The 13,979-nt window shown below is 45.7% G+C and overlaps 1 pseudogene; it reads left to right on the plus strand.

Moving 5' to 3' along the window:
• Window positions 1–1,282: 1,282 nt before the first annotated feature.
• LOC119336043 lies at window positions 1,283–9,389 on the plus strand (annotated as a pseudogene).
• The last annotated feature ends 4,590 nt before the right edge of the window (window positions 9,390–13,979 follow it).

Consider the following 13,979-nt stretch of genomic DNA (forward strand, 5'->3'; position numbering starts at 1 on the left):
AGTTTTATACTGGCCTGGCTCGTGCTTCAGTTTCAGATCTACCTAGCTTACTGGCACAAAACTTTACTTGTTACTATCAGTTAACTTGAGAGGTTGACACGCTCTGTGCGTGCAGATCTGTGCTATAAAGGGGTCTATCCATCAAACCATCAGGGACACACAACCGAACAGCTAGCCCAGCTTGCTCACACAACCTCTTATACGATGGATGGTGGTGTAATCTCCGGAATCCGGATAGGATCTAACCCACCTTAGGCTGAACAAATTTATTATTGCTGCCAAATGATGTTTATTTTTGGTTGTATTGAACTTGTTGGCTGTGTTTATCATGCTATGCTGAGGCCAGACATTTCTTTGATGTGGTTGTATCATCTTGATATATCAATTCAATGAAACATTCTTTATCGAAAGAACAAAAAATAAAGTCCAACGAGCCTCCCAAAACCTCCCCCCTTTATTCATGACCTGAATGACTGGTTTCTATATTGGCTCGCAGTTCTTGGTTCAGTTTCAGATCTAGATTTGTTTTGTAAAATACTAATCGCATGCATGGACAAAAGGCAAAAGCGACAAGAAATTGAAAAGAAATGATGCAACACTCTAGACACGCTTGAACACGAACTATTTGTAATTAGCAAATTATCTAGTTAATGGAAGAGGACAAGCACAAGTTGTGTCTCGGTGCACTCATCACAAGAAAATGGTCTGAGCAATGCCAAGCCATTATGCACAATCAGCAAACTAAAAAAATGTATGCACGATCAGCTCGACTAATTAATCTCCTTGATTGATGTTTTTCCTTTAATTACACCTGACTAGTACTAGCTTCCTTACTTGCTTGTGACTGTTGCAGCAAGTGCTACCGTTAACGAGGACGGATTGAGTGGACTTGCAGCGCAACTTCCTGCTGGATGCCTCCCATGCATCCTCGGTTCAATATTTCCCTACTAGTGCAAAGCAACGGTAAGATAGGATCAAACTCAGATCATATCCTTTTGTCATGAGCCTCACACCACCATCACCACCGTCCATCGCATCGATCGATGCTATGGTGGTCCAGTTCAGCACATGCGTGCACCTTGATTCGAGTTTTCTAGTTTCTTTTTTTTGTATTCCTGCCTCGTACTTTTATGTTTACGTCTAAACGAGAGAGCATCTTTTTTTGAGTATATGGACATGCGTCGTAGGTCTCATCTTCAAGCTTATGCATGGGATGGCTTCCCAAATGGCATAAAGGTCTTACACTTATTCTTCTCATCTTTCTAACATTGCAGAATGGCAATCTAAATAGTTTAGGGCTCCTTTGATACTGTGGATTTTCAGAGGGATTTTGGAGGATTGGAGCATCTTCGTACAATGCAGAGACGCTTAAGGAAAGAGAAAAAAAAATCACATCATCAAGCGCCCATGTAAGAACCTGTCCTCCGATGCGATTAGTAATTCCGTGACGCTTATCTTACTTAAAAAAACACCACCTAAGCGCCCGTCGTCTTGTTAGGCTCGACGCCAAGGATTTAACCAGGAATCACATCCATGCTGGCACAAACGGCTGTGAATTTTATCCCATATTAGTTGACGCTTAATTTAATGGATATATTTAGCACTATTCGGAGTACGAGGGAAAGCCATTGCACACGAGAACTACCACTGGCACATGAACTACCACTCACTCATTTGCTATCATTGTGGTGCGTAGCCATGGGGTGTGTGTAAGAAATTATTTGCATATTCCTATAGCTAGTGATTTTACAAACATCTAGAAGAATTTTACAAAATGTACACGCCAAAAGAAAATAATTTTACATTTTAAAGATTATAAACAGGAAACTAAATCAGCATACGAGAAAGTGGGAATGACATATCAGGGCCACCAGGGGGTCCACTAGTCACATGAGGAGATGAAACGAAAGGTCGGACTCGCTTGACAGAAGGCACACCCTCTTCATCTTCCTCCCCGGCACCGGCCGGAGTTGGAGTTCACGGATGGTGCCGGCATCGCCCCATTCCTCACGCCATGGCCGGTGCGGCCGGCACCTCGAGCTGCGCCTCCCCTCCCTGTTCTTCATCGATCGCCTTACGCGCGCGTGCAGATGTCAGCAACGGTCGGTCGCAACGTTTTCCATCAAGTCAATGCAGCAGGTCGCTTTGCTCTTCTTCCTTAAAGATTATGTACCTTTTTTGTCCCGTGCTTTGTTGCTTTCACATGTACTGTCGTCCCCCTCGACCTCGAGTTCCTGATTCATTTGTTTTACTGGCTTGGCTATTGCTTCAATTTCAGACCAGTACGAAACTTCACTAGTTACTACTCTACTCCCTATGTCCCAAAATATAAGAACGTTTTTAACATTAGCTTAGTGTCAAAAACGTTCTTATATTTTGGGACGGAGGGAGTAGTAACTAGTGAAAATCTGCAGCTTTTCGTCCCATGCTTACCACTACGTATCTTTCACGTGGACTGTCGACCCCATCAAGTTCCTGATTCATTTTCTATACTGGCATGGCTCGTGCTTCAGTTTCAGATCTAGCTAGCTTACTGGTACAAAACTTTACTTATAACTATCAGTTAATTGGAGAGGATCACACGGTCTATGCGTAAACATTTTCTGTGCTATAAAAGGGCCCATCCATCAACCCACCAGAAACACACACAGCCGAACAGGTAGGCCAGCTTGCTCACACAACCTCTCACACATACCACCAACCACCATAGTTAACCCTGCCTGGCGGGGCGCCGGAGGAGATGGAGGCGGCGATCGGCGCGGCAAATGGGCTCATTGGCAGCGTGCTGAACCACCTGTCCAATGAGTTTGTGGAGGCGTTTGTTGCCAGCTCCCAGCTCGGCCTCGACTCGGAGAAGATGAAGGAGGATCTCCTGCTCATGCAGGGGCTACTGCACGAGGCCCAAAGGAGGGGCGTGAGCGACAACCCTGGTCTCCGGGGGTTGTTGCAGAAGCTCAGCGCCAAGGCCGACCAGGCCGAGGACGCGCTGGATGAGCTCCACTACTTCATCATCCAGGACCAGCTCGACGGCACCCACTACGCGATGGCAGACCTGGGTGATGACCTCCGAGGTCATGCTCGCCACGGTCGCCATGCTCTTCGCCACACCGTCGGTAACTGCTTTTCATGCTTTTCTTGTTCGCGCATGAAAGATGATGATGGTGTTTCTGCTGCTGTCATTACTGACAAGGACAACCCACCCAATGCAATGTTGAACCCTGGTAATGATGATAATGATGGTCCAGTTGCTAAGTTGCCATTTGACAGAGTTGCCATTTCCAAGAAAATCAAGTCAGTGATAGAGGAAACACAATCCCTTTGTAACCGTGTCTCCCAGTTGCTCTACATAATTCCTCACCATAGCACCACCACTACAATCTCCCAGTTGTCCAAGATACATTGTATGGGAGGAGAGCTATTTTTGAGAAAACTGTATGTGATATCCTCACTACTGCCACAGAGCAGTGTGAGCCCCTTTCTGTTCTTCCTATAGTTGGTCCAGGGGGTATTGGAAAGACAACTTTCACCCAACACCTGTATAATGATAAGAGGGTAAAAGAGCACTTTGCTGTTAGGGTTTGGGTATGTGTATCAACTGATTTTGATGAGCTTAGACTCAGCCACCAGGTCCTTAGTAGCATAGAAGGAAGCAACTCTCCAAATCAGACAACAAACTTAGATCAGCTCCAAATATCCATAGCAGAGAGACTCAAGTCAAAAAGGTTTTTAATTGTCTTTGATGATATATGGGAATGCAATGGTGAGGGATGGAAAAAATTGTTAGCTCCATTCATGAAGGGGGAATCCAAGGGTAACATGGTTATCGTCACAACTCGATTTCCAACAATATCTGAAATGGTGAAAACAGCCAACACAATAACACTGCAAGGTCTGGAGTTTGATGACTTCTTAACATTCTTCAAATCATTAATATTTGAGGGAAACAAACTTGAGTATTATCAAGAGGACTTTCATGATCTTGCAAGAGATATTGCAAATAAATTGAAAGGGTCGCCGTTAGCAGCCAAAACAGTTGGTCGGTTACTGAGGAAGGAATTTTCTCGGGAACATTGGATGGGAGTTCTTGACAACAATGAGTGGCAAAAACAAAAAAATAGTGATGACATTATGCCAACATTAAGGATTAGCTATGATTACCTTCCTTTTCATCTAAAAAAATGTTTTTCATATTTTTCCTTGTTCCCTGAAGATTTTCAGTTTAAGAAGTTAGATATTACGTATTTTTGGATTGCACTAGGGGTCATAGAAAAAGATGAGAATTATATTGAAGAATTTGTAGAGAATGGTTTTCTTGTGAAGGAAGTTGATGATTCCGAGCAACCATACTATGTAATGCATGATTTATTACACGAGCTATCTCGTAGTGTTTCATCACAAGAGTGCCTCAACATATGTAGTTTAAGTTTTAAAGTTTATGCCGTCCCAGAAACTGTCCGCTACTTATCTGTCACAATGGAAGATAGATATGAAGAGGATTTTAGGGGAGAAATGATTAAACTGAGGAGCAAGATAGAAATAGGCAATTTGAGGGCTTTGATGATTTTTAGAGAATATGGAAAAACAATAGATGGAGTTCTAAAAGATACTTTTAAGGATGTAGAGGGTCTCCGTGTCTTATTGATAGTAACGAATACCATGGATTCTTTGCCACTCAACTTTTCAAAACTTATCCACCTTCGATACCTAATAATTACAAATAAACTACCAAATATTGACTTCTGGTCATCCCTTTTTCCAGATCAAGTTATTTTGCCTAACACACTATCAAGATTTTATCACTTGAAGTTCTTAGACCTCGGAAGCCTGTGTGGTATAGGGAAAATACCTAAAGACTTTAACCGCCTTATCAATTTATGCCGCTTAAATGTTGATTATGAACTCCTTTCAAATGTTCCTGGGGTCGGAAAAAGAGAGTGTTGGGTTTGAACTGGCAGAGTTGGGGAGACTAACAGACCTTGGAGGTGAACTCACAATACATAATCTTGAGAAGGTGGCAACCAAGGAAGAGGCTGTAGAAGCCAAGCTTGTGTGTAAAAGAGATTTGACAAAGTTGGGGTTAGTTTGGCGTAAAGATCACCAGCACAACACAGAGTCTGATGTTCTTGATGCTCTTCAGCCACACCCTAAACTGGGAGCACTTAGCATTATAAATCATGGTGGTCCGACTGGTCCTAGTTGGTTGTGCGGTGACAATAGCATCAAAATGTTGGGGTCTCTCCACCTAGAGGGCGTGTCTTGGGGCACCCTTCCACCTTTTGGGCAGCTATTGCGTCTCACGTCACTCACATTGATCAGGATCTCTGTACTTCGTGAGATCAGACCTGGCTTTGGCGGTGTTACAGATGAAAGTTTTGTGCATCTGAAGCGGATCATTCTTGATGATTTACCTGAATTTATGGAGTGGGTCGGGGGAGCTAATGCCCATTCTTGTTCAAGGCTTGAATACATCAGCTGCAAAAATTGCCCCAATCTCTTCTCGGTGCCCTTTCTGGAGTGCTCTGTCTCTTATACCAATCTTTCGCATTGTTCCATTGATGCTTGCCCAAAGTTGTCTCTGCCCCCCATGCCTCACACGTCCACGCTGACATATTTTCGCGTGGCACTTCCTTCTTCAAGGCTTACTTATGGTAGAAGGCAGATGTCTATTGATGGGGATAGTGGTGGGCTGGCCTTGCATAACCTGCGTAATGTAGAGTCAGTGGTTATCAGCAGAGTGTCACACTTTTCACTGACGGAGCTCAATAAACATAAATCCCTAGCAAGGCTGCATTTCTTCCAATGCAGCATCACGTGCCATGGACTGCAGGATCTCATGTGCCTCCAATCAGTTGAAGTAAGTGATTGTGCCAACTTCTTTCGGTGGCCCGTCGAATCAGCTCACACCATCAGGCCTTTCCCTGCTTCCCTCAAGAAACTTGGGATCAAAGGAGAGTCAGGCATGCAGTCAATGGCCCTTCTCTCATACCTCACTTGTCTGACCAATCTAGAACTGGTGGACTGTGAGAATTTGACAATGGATGGGTTTAATCCTCTCATCAGAGTCAACCTTGAGAGATTGGCAGTCTATAACACAGATAAATGTCTTGGCCGCTCTATATCAACGGATCTGTTGTCAGAATTGGCGGTAGCAAGGACAAACCTATCATTGCGTGCAGGCTCCTTCCGATTGCAAGAACTTACAGTTGATTGCATCTCAGCGGTGCTTGTTGCTCCCATCTGCACCCTCCTCGCTGCTACCCTCCAGAAGTTACAATTCAGGCATGATCAGCGGGCAGAAACCTTCACGGGAGAAGAAGATAAAGCTCTTCATCTCCTCATCTCCCTCGAGTCCGTCTCTGTTTCGAATTGCCCGAATCTGCCATCCCTTCCTCAGGGGTTATACAGCCTTCCTTCTCTTTGGGAACTAGGTGTCGATTATTGTCCTCAAATCCGATCTCTGCCCAAGGGCTCCTTCCCCGCTAAACTGAAGACACTATACGTAAGAGGTTGCAGTCCCGAGGTACAAGAGCAAATCGAGAAATTAAAGGGAGCAAACCCAGGTGTTTGGGTGTATTATTAGTACCATAAGGTAACACGCCTCCTGCTATCTATTTGGCATGTTTTCCTTTATTTTCTTACGAGGAAAAGAAATATCTCCCGTGATTCTCTACTACTGTTTTGTGCTACTAACTATACAATAACTTGTTGCAGTAAAACAAAACTAATAACTTGTTAAATCTGACAGGTGGCTTAATTGCCGGCACAGCTGCTCGTTTCAACCTCATCGTGTACATAAGTTGTCAAACCTTTCGGCCTCCCCTTATAGAGATAGAAGACTATAAATCAACATCTGGTCAGGATCAATGCAAGTCATGCTGCAGGTCCACACGCCAGTCAGTCCGTTAATCCATTTGCCGGCCGGTTAATTGGTAAAGTGCGCCCTAAACCAACCTGTACTTGCACTCGTTCCGGTCTGCATATAAGTTATACACAGTGCAGTTATCTGACCTTATATATCTTCGTTTTCTATTTCTACACAGCTGTGGTACCGGTTGTTTTGCCTCCTACTATTTGAGATGGAGCAGGAGTACATCAGCACGCTGGTACTATTTGAGATGAAGCAGGAGTAGCACAGTTTGGATTGCTAGCAGCAAAAGCTGCGTGCTAAAATTTGAAGACCAAGAAGACACTATATTGATATATAGAGCTGAAGGTGAATCCATGATTATATATTTTTCATTCATGGTTAGATACAGTATCATCTGGAAAGTTGATTTGTCTGAGCATTTATATGTTGGTTTTCTGACCTTAAGTTCTACTACTATGGTTCTGCAGAAAAATTAGGGCCGACAGTGGATTTGGCATTCAGGACTTAATTGGTTGCTCCAACCAAACAATGACATTATCAGTAGCAAAAGGTCAGTTTATCACACTTTCAAAGTTCAGTTTATCACACTTTCCCTCTTTTTCTTCTTATTTTTATTTTAGCATTCTTAGCGGTGCTTGTTGCTCCAGTCTGCAGTTTACTTGACACTAGCAACCATCCACACGTTGGAGTTTTGGAATGATGATCTAGTGGTAGAAAGCTTGACGGAAGAGGAAGAGAAAATGCTTTGAATGCATATATGGTGTAAGCAGCACACCTTCTTTGCTCCTTCTTTGGTAGCATAAGGCAACTATGTTTCCTCACACTTATCTGAATATATCAGTGGTACATTATATGCAATATTGGACCAGGTACTTTATTTTTCATGCTCTTGGTCGTCAGTCCATGGTACCCCCAGGCCCCAGCTGCCAACAGCATCTTTTGCAGATTGCATATACGGTAATGTTTCACTGACAGGCAACCTTCAGAGTTTGAGTTTCATCAACTAACCAACTCAAAGTAATGAATTAGATCAATGAGTTCCTTTTACCTTGCTAATTTTGGGATTCTTACATTCACTACTTGGATTCTGCAGAACCATGACAGCCAACCGTCAGTTTTGCTGTTGGAATTCAGAACTTGGTTGTTGTGGCCAAACTATATATAACAGTAGTCGAAGCAAATGTCTTGCTGTCCTGAAGGAGCCGCACAGTTCTGCATAGACAGTCTATCAGAAAAAGTCAGTTGGTCAGTTCTTTCCCTTCTTTTAGAAAGGGAAAAACAATAGTACCCTACTAAAGCATTGATTTGTTCCAGGCTATTCACTGATGCGTTAGTTGCCTTCCCTGTTACTGCACATCCCGTGTTTTAGTTTCGCAAGGCTAACAATTTGAGTGGGAAGAGCATCTCATCTTCTGGTATGTTTTAGTTGCTGTATAAATACGGTGCATGCAACACCCTTCTTTTGCTCCACTTTGTTGGTTTAAACGCAACACCCTTCTTCAGAATATACACTGATGCTAATTAAAACTCGTTTCGCGCAACATTGGAACAGGTTGATTATTGGCTCAGACAGTTCACGCTACCCTGAACAGCCGACTACATCCTCATCCTGTGCGGTTTTGATATATGGTGATCGTTCACTGTCAACCTTCACAGTTTCGGTTCCAATTTAGCAGGTTCACCTGCTGAACAACGACTGAAAGTAATGACCGAGCAACTATATCCACGATGATGACTTGAAATCCATTAGCTTGTTCATCATTTTTTGATTCTCAGATTCACTGCCCTGTTTTTGCAGAACAATATGTTTACACCCAACAATAAATGTTTACAAGCTGGTTGGTATTCAGAAGTAACCACTTAGAAGTGTCTTGACGGAGAGTTTCGTAGTTGTGCATAATCGACCATTTCAGAGGTAACTGATGACATCAAGTGGTGGCTCAAAATGTTACATCCCAAAGTGTGGGTGTGGGCCGTGTGGCATGGCATGACGGACGATTCAGGTTTTTGGCAGTACTGATTTGTTTCATGTATTTTACATGGCAGGCCTGCTCCCCTCCCCGTGGATGAATCAAGACTGGATAGCAGTGCAGCGCCTCCTCCACTAGCTCCTGCCCCGGCCGGTGTCATCTCCTCTGCTCTGGCCACATTCGGCGCTGAGGCCGGACACGTTCCCGGGGTGCCCATCGCCCGCCGGCCCACTCCATCTTCCTCCTCCTCCACTTGTCTTATCCTCCCTCCCTCATTGTTAGTGTAGTGTACACGCTACATAGTTTGTTACCTACAGCTACCTTGTCAGACCTCGCCTCCACTTCTCTTATTCTCAAAAAAAAAAAAAAGCGTTCTCTTAGGAATGCCTCTTTACACTTCGTAATCCCTCCTCCCACCGCCCACCCATGCCAGATCGACCAACGGGATCACCTTGGCAAAATGATGCATGATGTTTCTGCAGTGTTGATCAATACGTAAATTCTTCCCTGCCGTAAACTTACTTAGGAAGGCAGGAGGCTGTTAGTGCAGTTCAGTCCCAGCCAGCAAGTTCAAGTGTGTTGTAATGCCTGATTCAGACTTGGAGCATTACTTGCTCGCTATTCAGACATGTAATTACTGGTGTTATCAGCAGCGCACTCTGTTCCCTCTTAAACCCATCGCCCACCAGATTTCTTGCTCATGTCTGTTCCGGGGTGATGTGCTCAGCTCTCATATTCTCTCAACCATCTCTTACCACAACACACACAAAAGCAAGCGAAATAAAATGTGATCTACAGAACGCTCTCCAAAGCATTGCATATCGCATCATGCTCAACGACGAGTTGCACAGTGCTGTCATTTCATTTATAAACATTTTTTTTAGAATCATTTCATTTATAAACTGAAGTAGCGTACACACGTCTCTCACGGTAGACCTGACCATCGCCTCGGCTGGGCCAGGTTTCGGGCCTGCTTAACAATGCCCAAACTCAAAATCCCACGCTTGCAGATAACACTAAAAATCGGCGCCGACGTTGATCTTTATACACTCCGATCTTGGGGCCTGCCAAACCTCATGCTACTCGTAATATTTTCATATGCTTAAAGAATTGACCAAATAGGAAATATGTGTGTAGATCTACTGTGCACCGGAACCTTGATTTGTAGTTACGTTGTTGTTGGAAGCTGATCTAGCGCCAAAATTTGGATATGCTCATCTGTGCTAGACAAGAATTAGGACAGGGAACAGTCACTACTAAAATTAAGGTGCTGATCCGTTTCATGTACGTCCAGAACCTGAACCCTGAGGAATAAGCTATGGTTCCTCTGAACTAATTCGAAACAGTGTGTTCGGCCTCCTCTGTTTTTGTCCCCTGTCCACACCGGCCATCTCTTGTCTTCTTCCTAGTCCAACCCCAGGTCCAGACTTGCGACCCTCTACGTTTTTCCAATAGAAGAATAGCATCCTGTAGTCCATAAACACCCCTTCATCATCCTGTAGTCTCATCAGATCAGCACTCCACACGAGAGCCTTGGAAGATCACTACTGTACATCAACTCTACATACTGTAAACTTAATTGCAAGGCTTGAGAGTTTCAACTGTTGTAACCCCTGCTTCAGAGTTGAGCCAGGACGGCTAGTTGTGACATCCTACTCAAACGAAACTGGAGCATTGCTTCTTGTTCAGATATGTGAATACTTGTATTAAGCGGCAGCACAGTTTCATAAAATGTCCATTTCTGGATTGTGCGATTAAGCGCATATATAATTTCTGAGTGGAGTGGCAAGTGTCCAGATGAGTGCATGTCTGAGAAAGAAAACAGTAAAAAAATTGGTGTGTTTTAGAGGAGATCGAGACCCGAAGGCCCGGTTTATACTAAAAGCTTTACAAGGCCCTCCACCCTCTGCAACAGCAGCAGAATGAATCACAAAGAAAACTGCGAGAAAATGAAAACCACCAGCTAGAGCTAACTAGGTGGGCCAAAACGAAACACAGGAAGGGGGATTCTCATCCCACAGCAAAAGTGAAGTGGAAATAGCTACAGCTGCACTTAAGCATTTCTGTCAGATCCCAGAATTAATTTTCAATTCTTGGAATGCGAAATACTAAACTAGGATTAATTCAGCAAATTGCTTATTCGCTTGTGGTTGCTTTTTTTTTTTTAGAAAAGGAGGATGACCCCCGGCCTCTGCATCTGGGAGATGCATACGGCCACTTTATTGATTATTCTCGAAGACCTTACAAAGTATTACAACAATATGCCTGAATCCGCCATCTTGGCAACATATGCCACTACTCCTATCCAAATGATGCAGGGGTGCTACCTGAGACACATACCCAGACTACTCACCTAATCCTATCATCAAAAGCCAGAAGCCCCAGCCGAGCCACATACCCGGTCTGGGGCATAAACTGGTCTGACGCACTCACATGTGTCGTCGCCGCCATCTTTCACATGTCCGTCTTCAGAGCAGATATTGAGGCTTCTACCTTGTCAGGTCACTTCGTCATCGACGCCACCTTGACGCCAGACAACTACCTCCACCTGCGCGAGTCCATCACCGCGCATCGGGCGCCGAATCTCCACTGCACCACGACGCCGAGATCCGCCGTCATCAATGTGAAGGATGAAGCACCGCTCCACCAAAAAGGCTCCCGCTGGTCCCTCGATCCCGTGTACGCCTCCAAGAATGACGCCTCCAAGGAGGAAACGACACCAACGCGCCGCCGTCATCCGATCAACTGATCTAGGGTTTCCCCCGGAGGTAGCGGATAGAGGTCTAGAGCTTCTCCACGGCGATGCCTTCAAGAAGGTAATCACACAACAGGGTGCCACCAACGCCGGTCATGGCATCAAGCCGAGCACAAGGTTTTCACCCGGATCCGCTCGAAGAACCTCCATCACGTAATGTGTGCACGGGTCGCCGCCGATTTGAGCCGCCGCACAACGAGCAGACCGCACCGGTCAGATCAGATCTGTCCGGAGGGCACAACCCGCATGGTGTCAACCCAACCACCAGGCCCTCCATGCCGCCACCGCCGATCCGAGGTCAGATGGTGTGTCTCGGCAGAACGCCGCCACGCAGCCCGAGGCAGAGCCGGCTGCCGCACCCCACCATCGCCGCCCTTGGCCGAGGCAGCAGCCGCGCGCCGGAAGGCAGGCCCGCCGCGCCGCCAGGCCAGATCGGCCCTTGGCCGAGGCAGCCGCCGCGCCGCCGCCGGAAGGTGGGCCCGCCGCGCAGCCAGGCCAGATCGGCCGCGCCACCCATGCCGCGGGGCGCCGCACCACCCCCACGGAGCAGGCAAGAGGGAGGACCCCCGCCACCGCCGTCAGCCCCGGGCCATCGCTTGTGCATGGTTGCTTGAACACCTCTGCCTGTAGCTTCTCTGTCATCTAACACAACTGAATTGGAACTGATACATAAGTGGTAGGTAGCAGCATAGGTACCCCTACCTACCTGCCTTTTTCAGTTTTGTACCCAATGTACTGAACTGATGTACATGCATGATGCATCCCTCGATTAGGGTGGGTTTTCAGTGGTTATTTAAGCATACATACACGGATAGCTATTTATATGTTTTGAGCAGGAGCATACACATATGCATTTCGTCACATCACCACTCATCGATGTGAACGGCTTCTTCTTCACCACACTAGCCTTCATCCTTCCTCTCACACAATTCACTGTCCATCGAGAGCCAATGGGTAGGTGAGAACTACTCCTCTATACATAGAAATTGCTTCATGCACAACACGATCTGCATGATCTAGAGACGACACCTTCCTTCCCAACAGCGCTAGGCAGCAGCTTTAATTTTTTTTGCCTGAATCGTGCATGCTCGCTGTAGGTGCTGCCACGTTGGATCGTGCAAGCGTCGGGCACAGGTGTGTCGTGTGTATAGCAACTCTCCTTACGGTGAACTTCCCTATTTGATATGCCTGATTTTTTTGCAACGAATTTGCATGAACTTATACTCTACGTTTTTGGTTTCTTTTTGAGGCGTCAGCACAAATAGCATTGGTGCATGTCCCTCATCGCTGCTAGCTGTGGACGAACTGTGAGTAGCGGCGGCCATTAAAGCACCAGCCGTGTGTGTGTGAGAGAGAGGCGGCCTTCTCTATCTCAGCGGGAGGCTGCGTAGGCAACGCCAGGGAGGTCTTCATGCTAGAGCAGTCCCGGGGACGCGGCGTGGCGTTGAGCTCTTCGTGGGAGTGGGAGGATGGGGTGGCGCGCGCGACGCACCGGGGCTGGGGCAGGGCGGCGCGCAGATCCCAGCGTTTGTTTAGCTCTCGCCTAGGTGGCATATGGCGAGGGAAGGGTGTGGAGCGGCCAGCGGTGCCGGGGTGGCATGGTGCACGGAGGACTGAGAAGCCAGCGGTGACAGGGGCGACGTGACATGCGGAGGCCGGAATGCACGGGGCAAGCAGCGGTGGCGGTTGGTGGTTCGGGTTGGCTGGGAAGAAGGTTTGGGGTTGGGATGCAATATTTTAATCCACGGCTCACTATTTATGTGCGCCACTTGTAAGTTACACCTACTCTTTAGAATGTAAGCATCTTCTTGTAGGCTGGCCTTTCCAATATTGTAGTTCATTAAGATATTGTTGTATTCAAAAATATGCATTTTTCTGATTGTTGCATTGTGTATTTCTTCGGTATTCTGTTTAATATCATTTTTTTGAACATTGTTGTATTGTATTCAAAATATCGATTCTGCAATTTAATTATGTTTCATCATGTATGAGACAACCTCGACAGGATGATTCGTTCGGTACTCCAGCTGCTGATTTTTCAGTTTTGCTTTACATTCTTTTCTTCTCATAAACAGCTGGCATCGCATCACTCACCATGAAACTTTTCTTAGGAGGACAATCTGAAGCTTCGAATGGCAATACGGCATCATGTTCCATGTACTGACTACCGGTAAGCAATGACAGTTAGTACCAACAACAGCCGGAAAAAAAGGATACGTATGTCCTTGTCCTAATAATTTGCCATGCTGTCAGTGCATAATTCTGGAATCAACTCCTGAATTACAATTGTAATGTTTTCTTCAAATACAATTGTAATGTTTTCTTCTAATTTGGATTATAATAAATGTCCCAGGTCTGAGACCAAAGAAGCTTCTCTGGCACACAC

This window comes from Triticum dicoccoides, chromosome 7B (assembly GCF_002162155.2).
Source record: "Triticum dicoccoides isolate Atlit2015 ecotype Zavitan chromosome 7B, WEW_v2.0, whole genome shotgun sequence".
In the NCBI taxonomy this organism is placed as follows: domain Eukaryota; kingdom Viridiplantae; phylum Streptophyta; class Magnoliopsida; order Poales; family Poaceae; genus Triticum; species Triticum dicoccoides.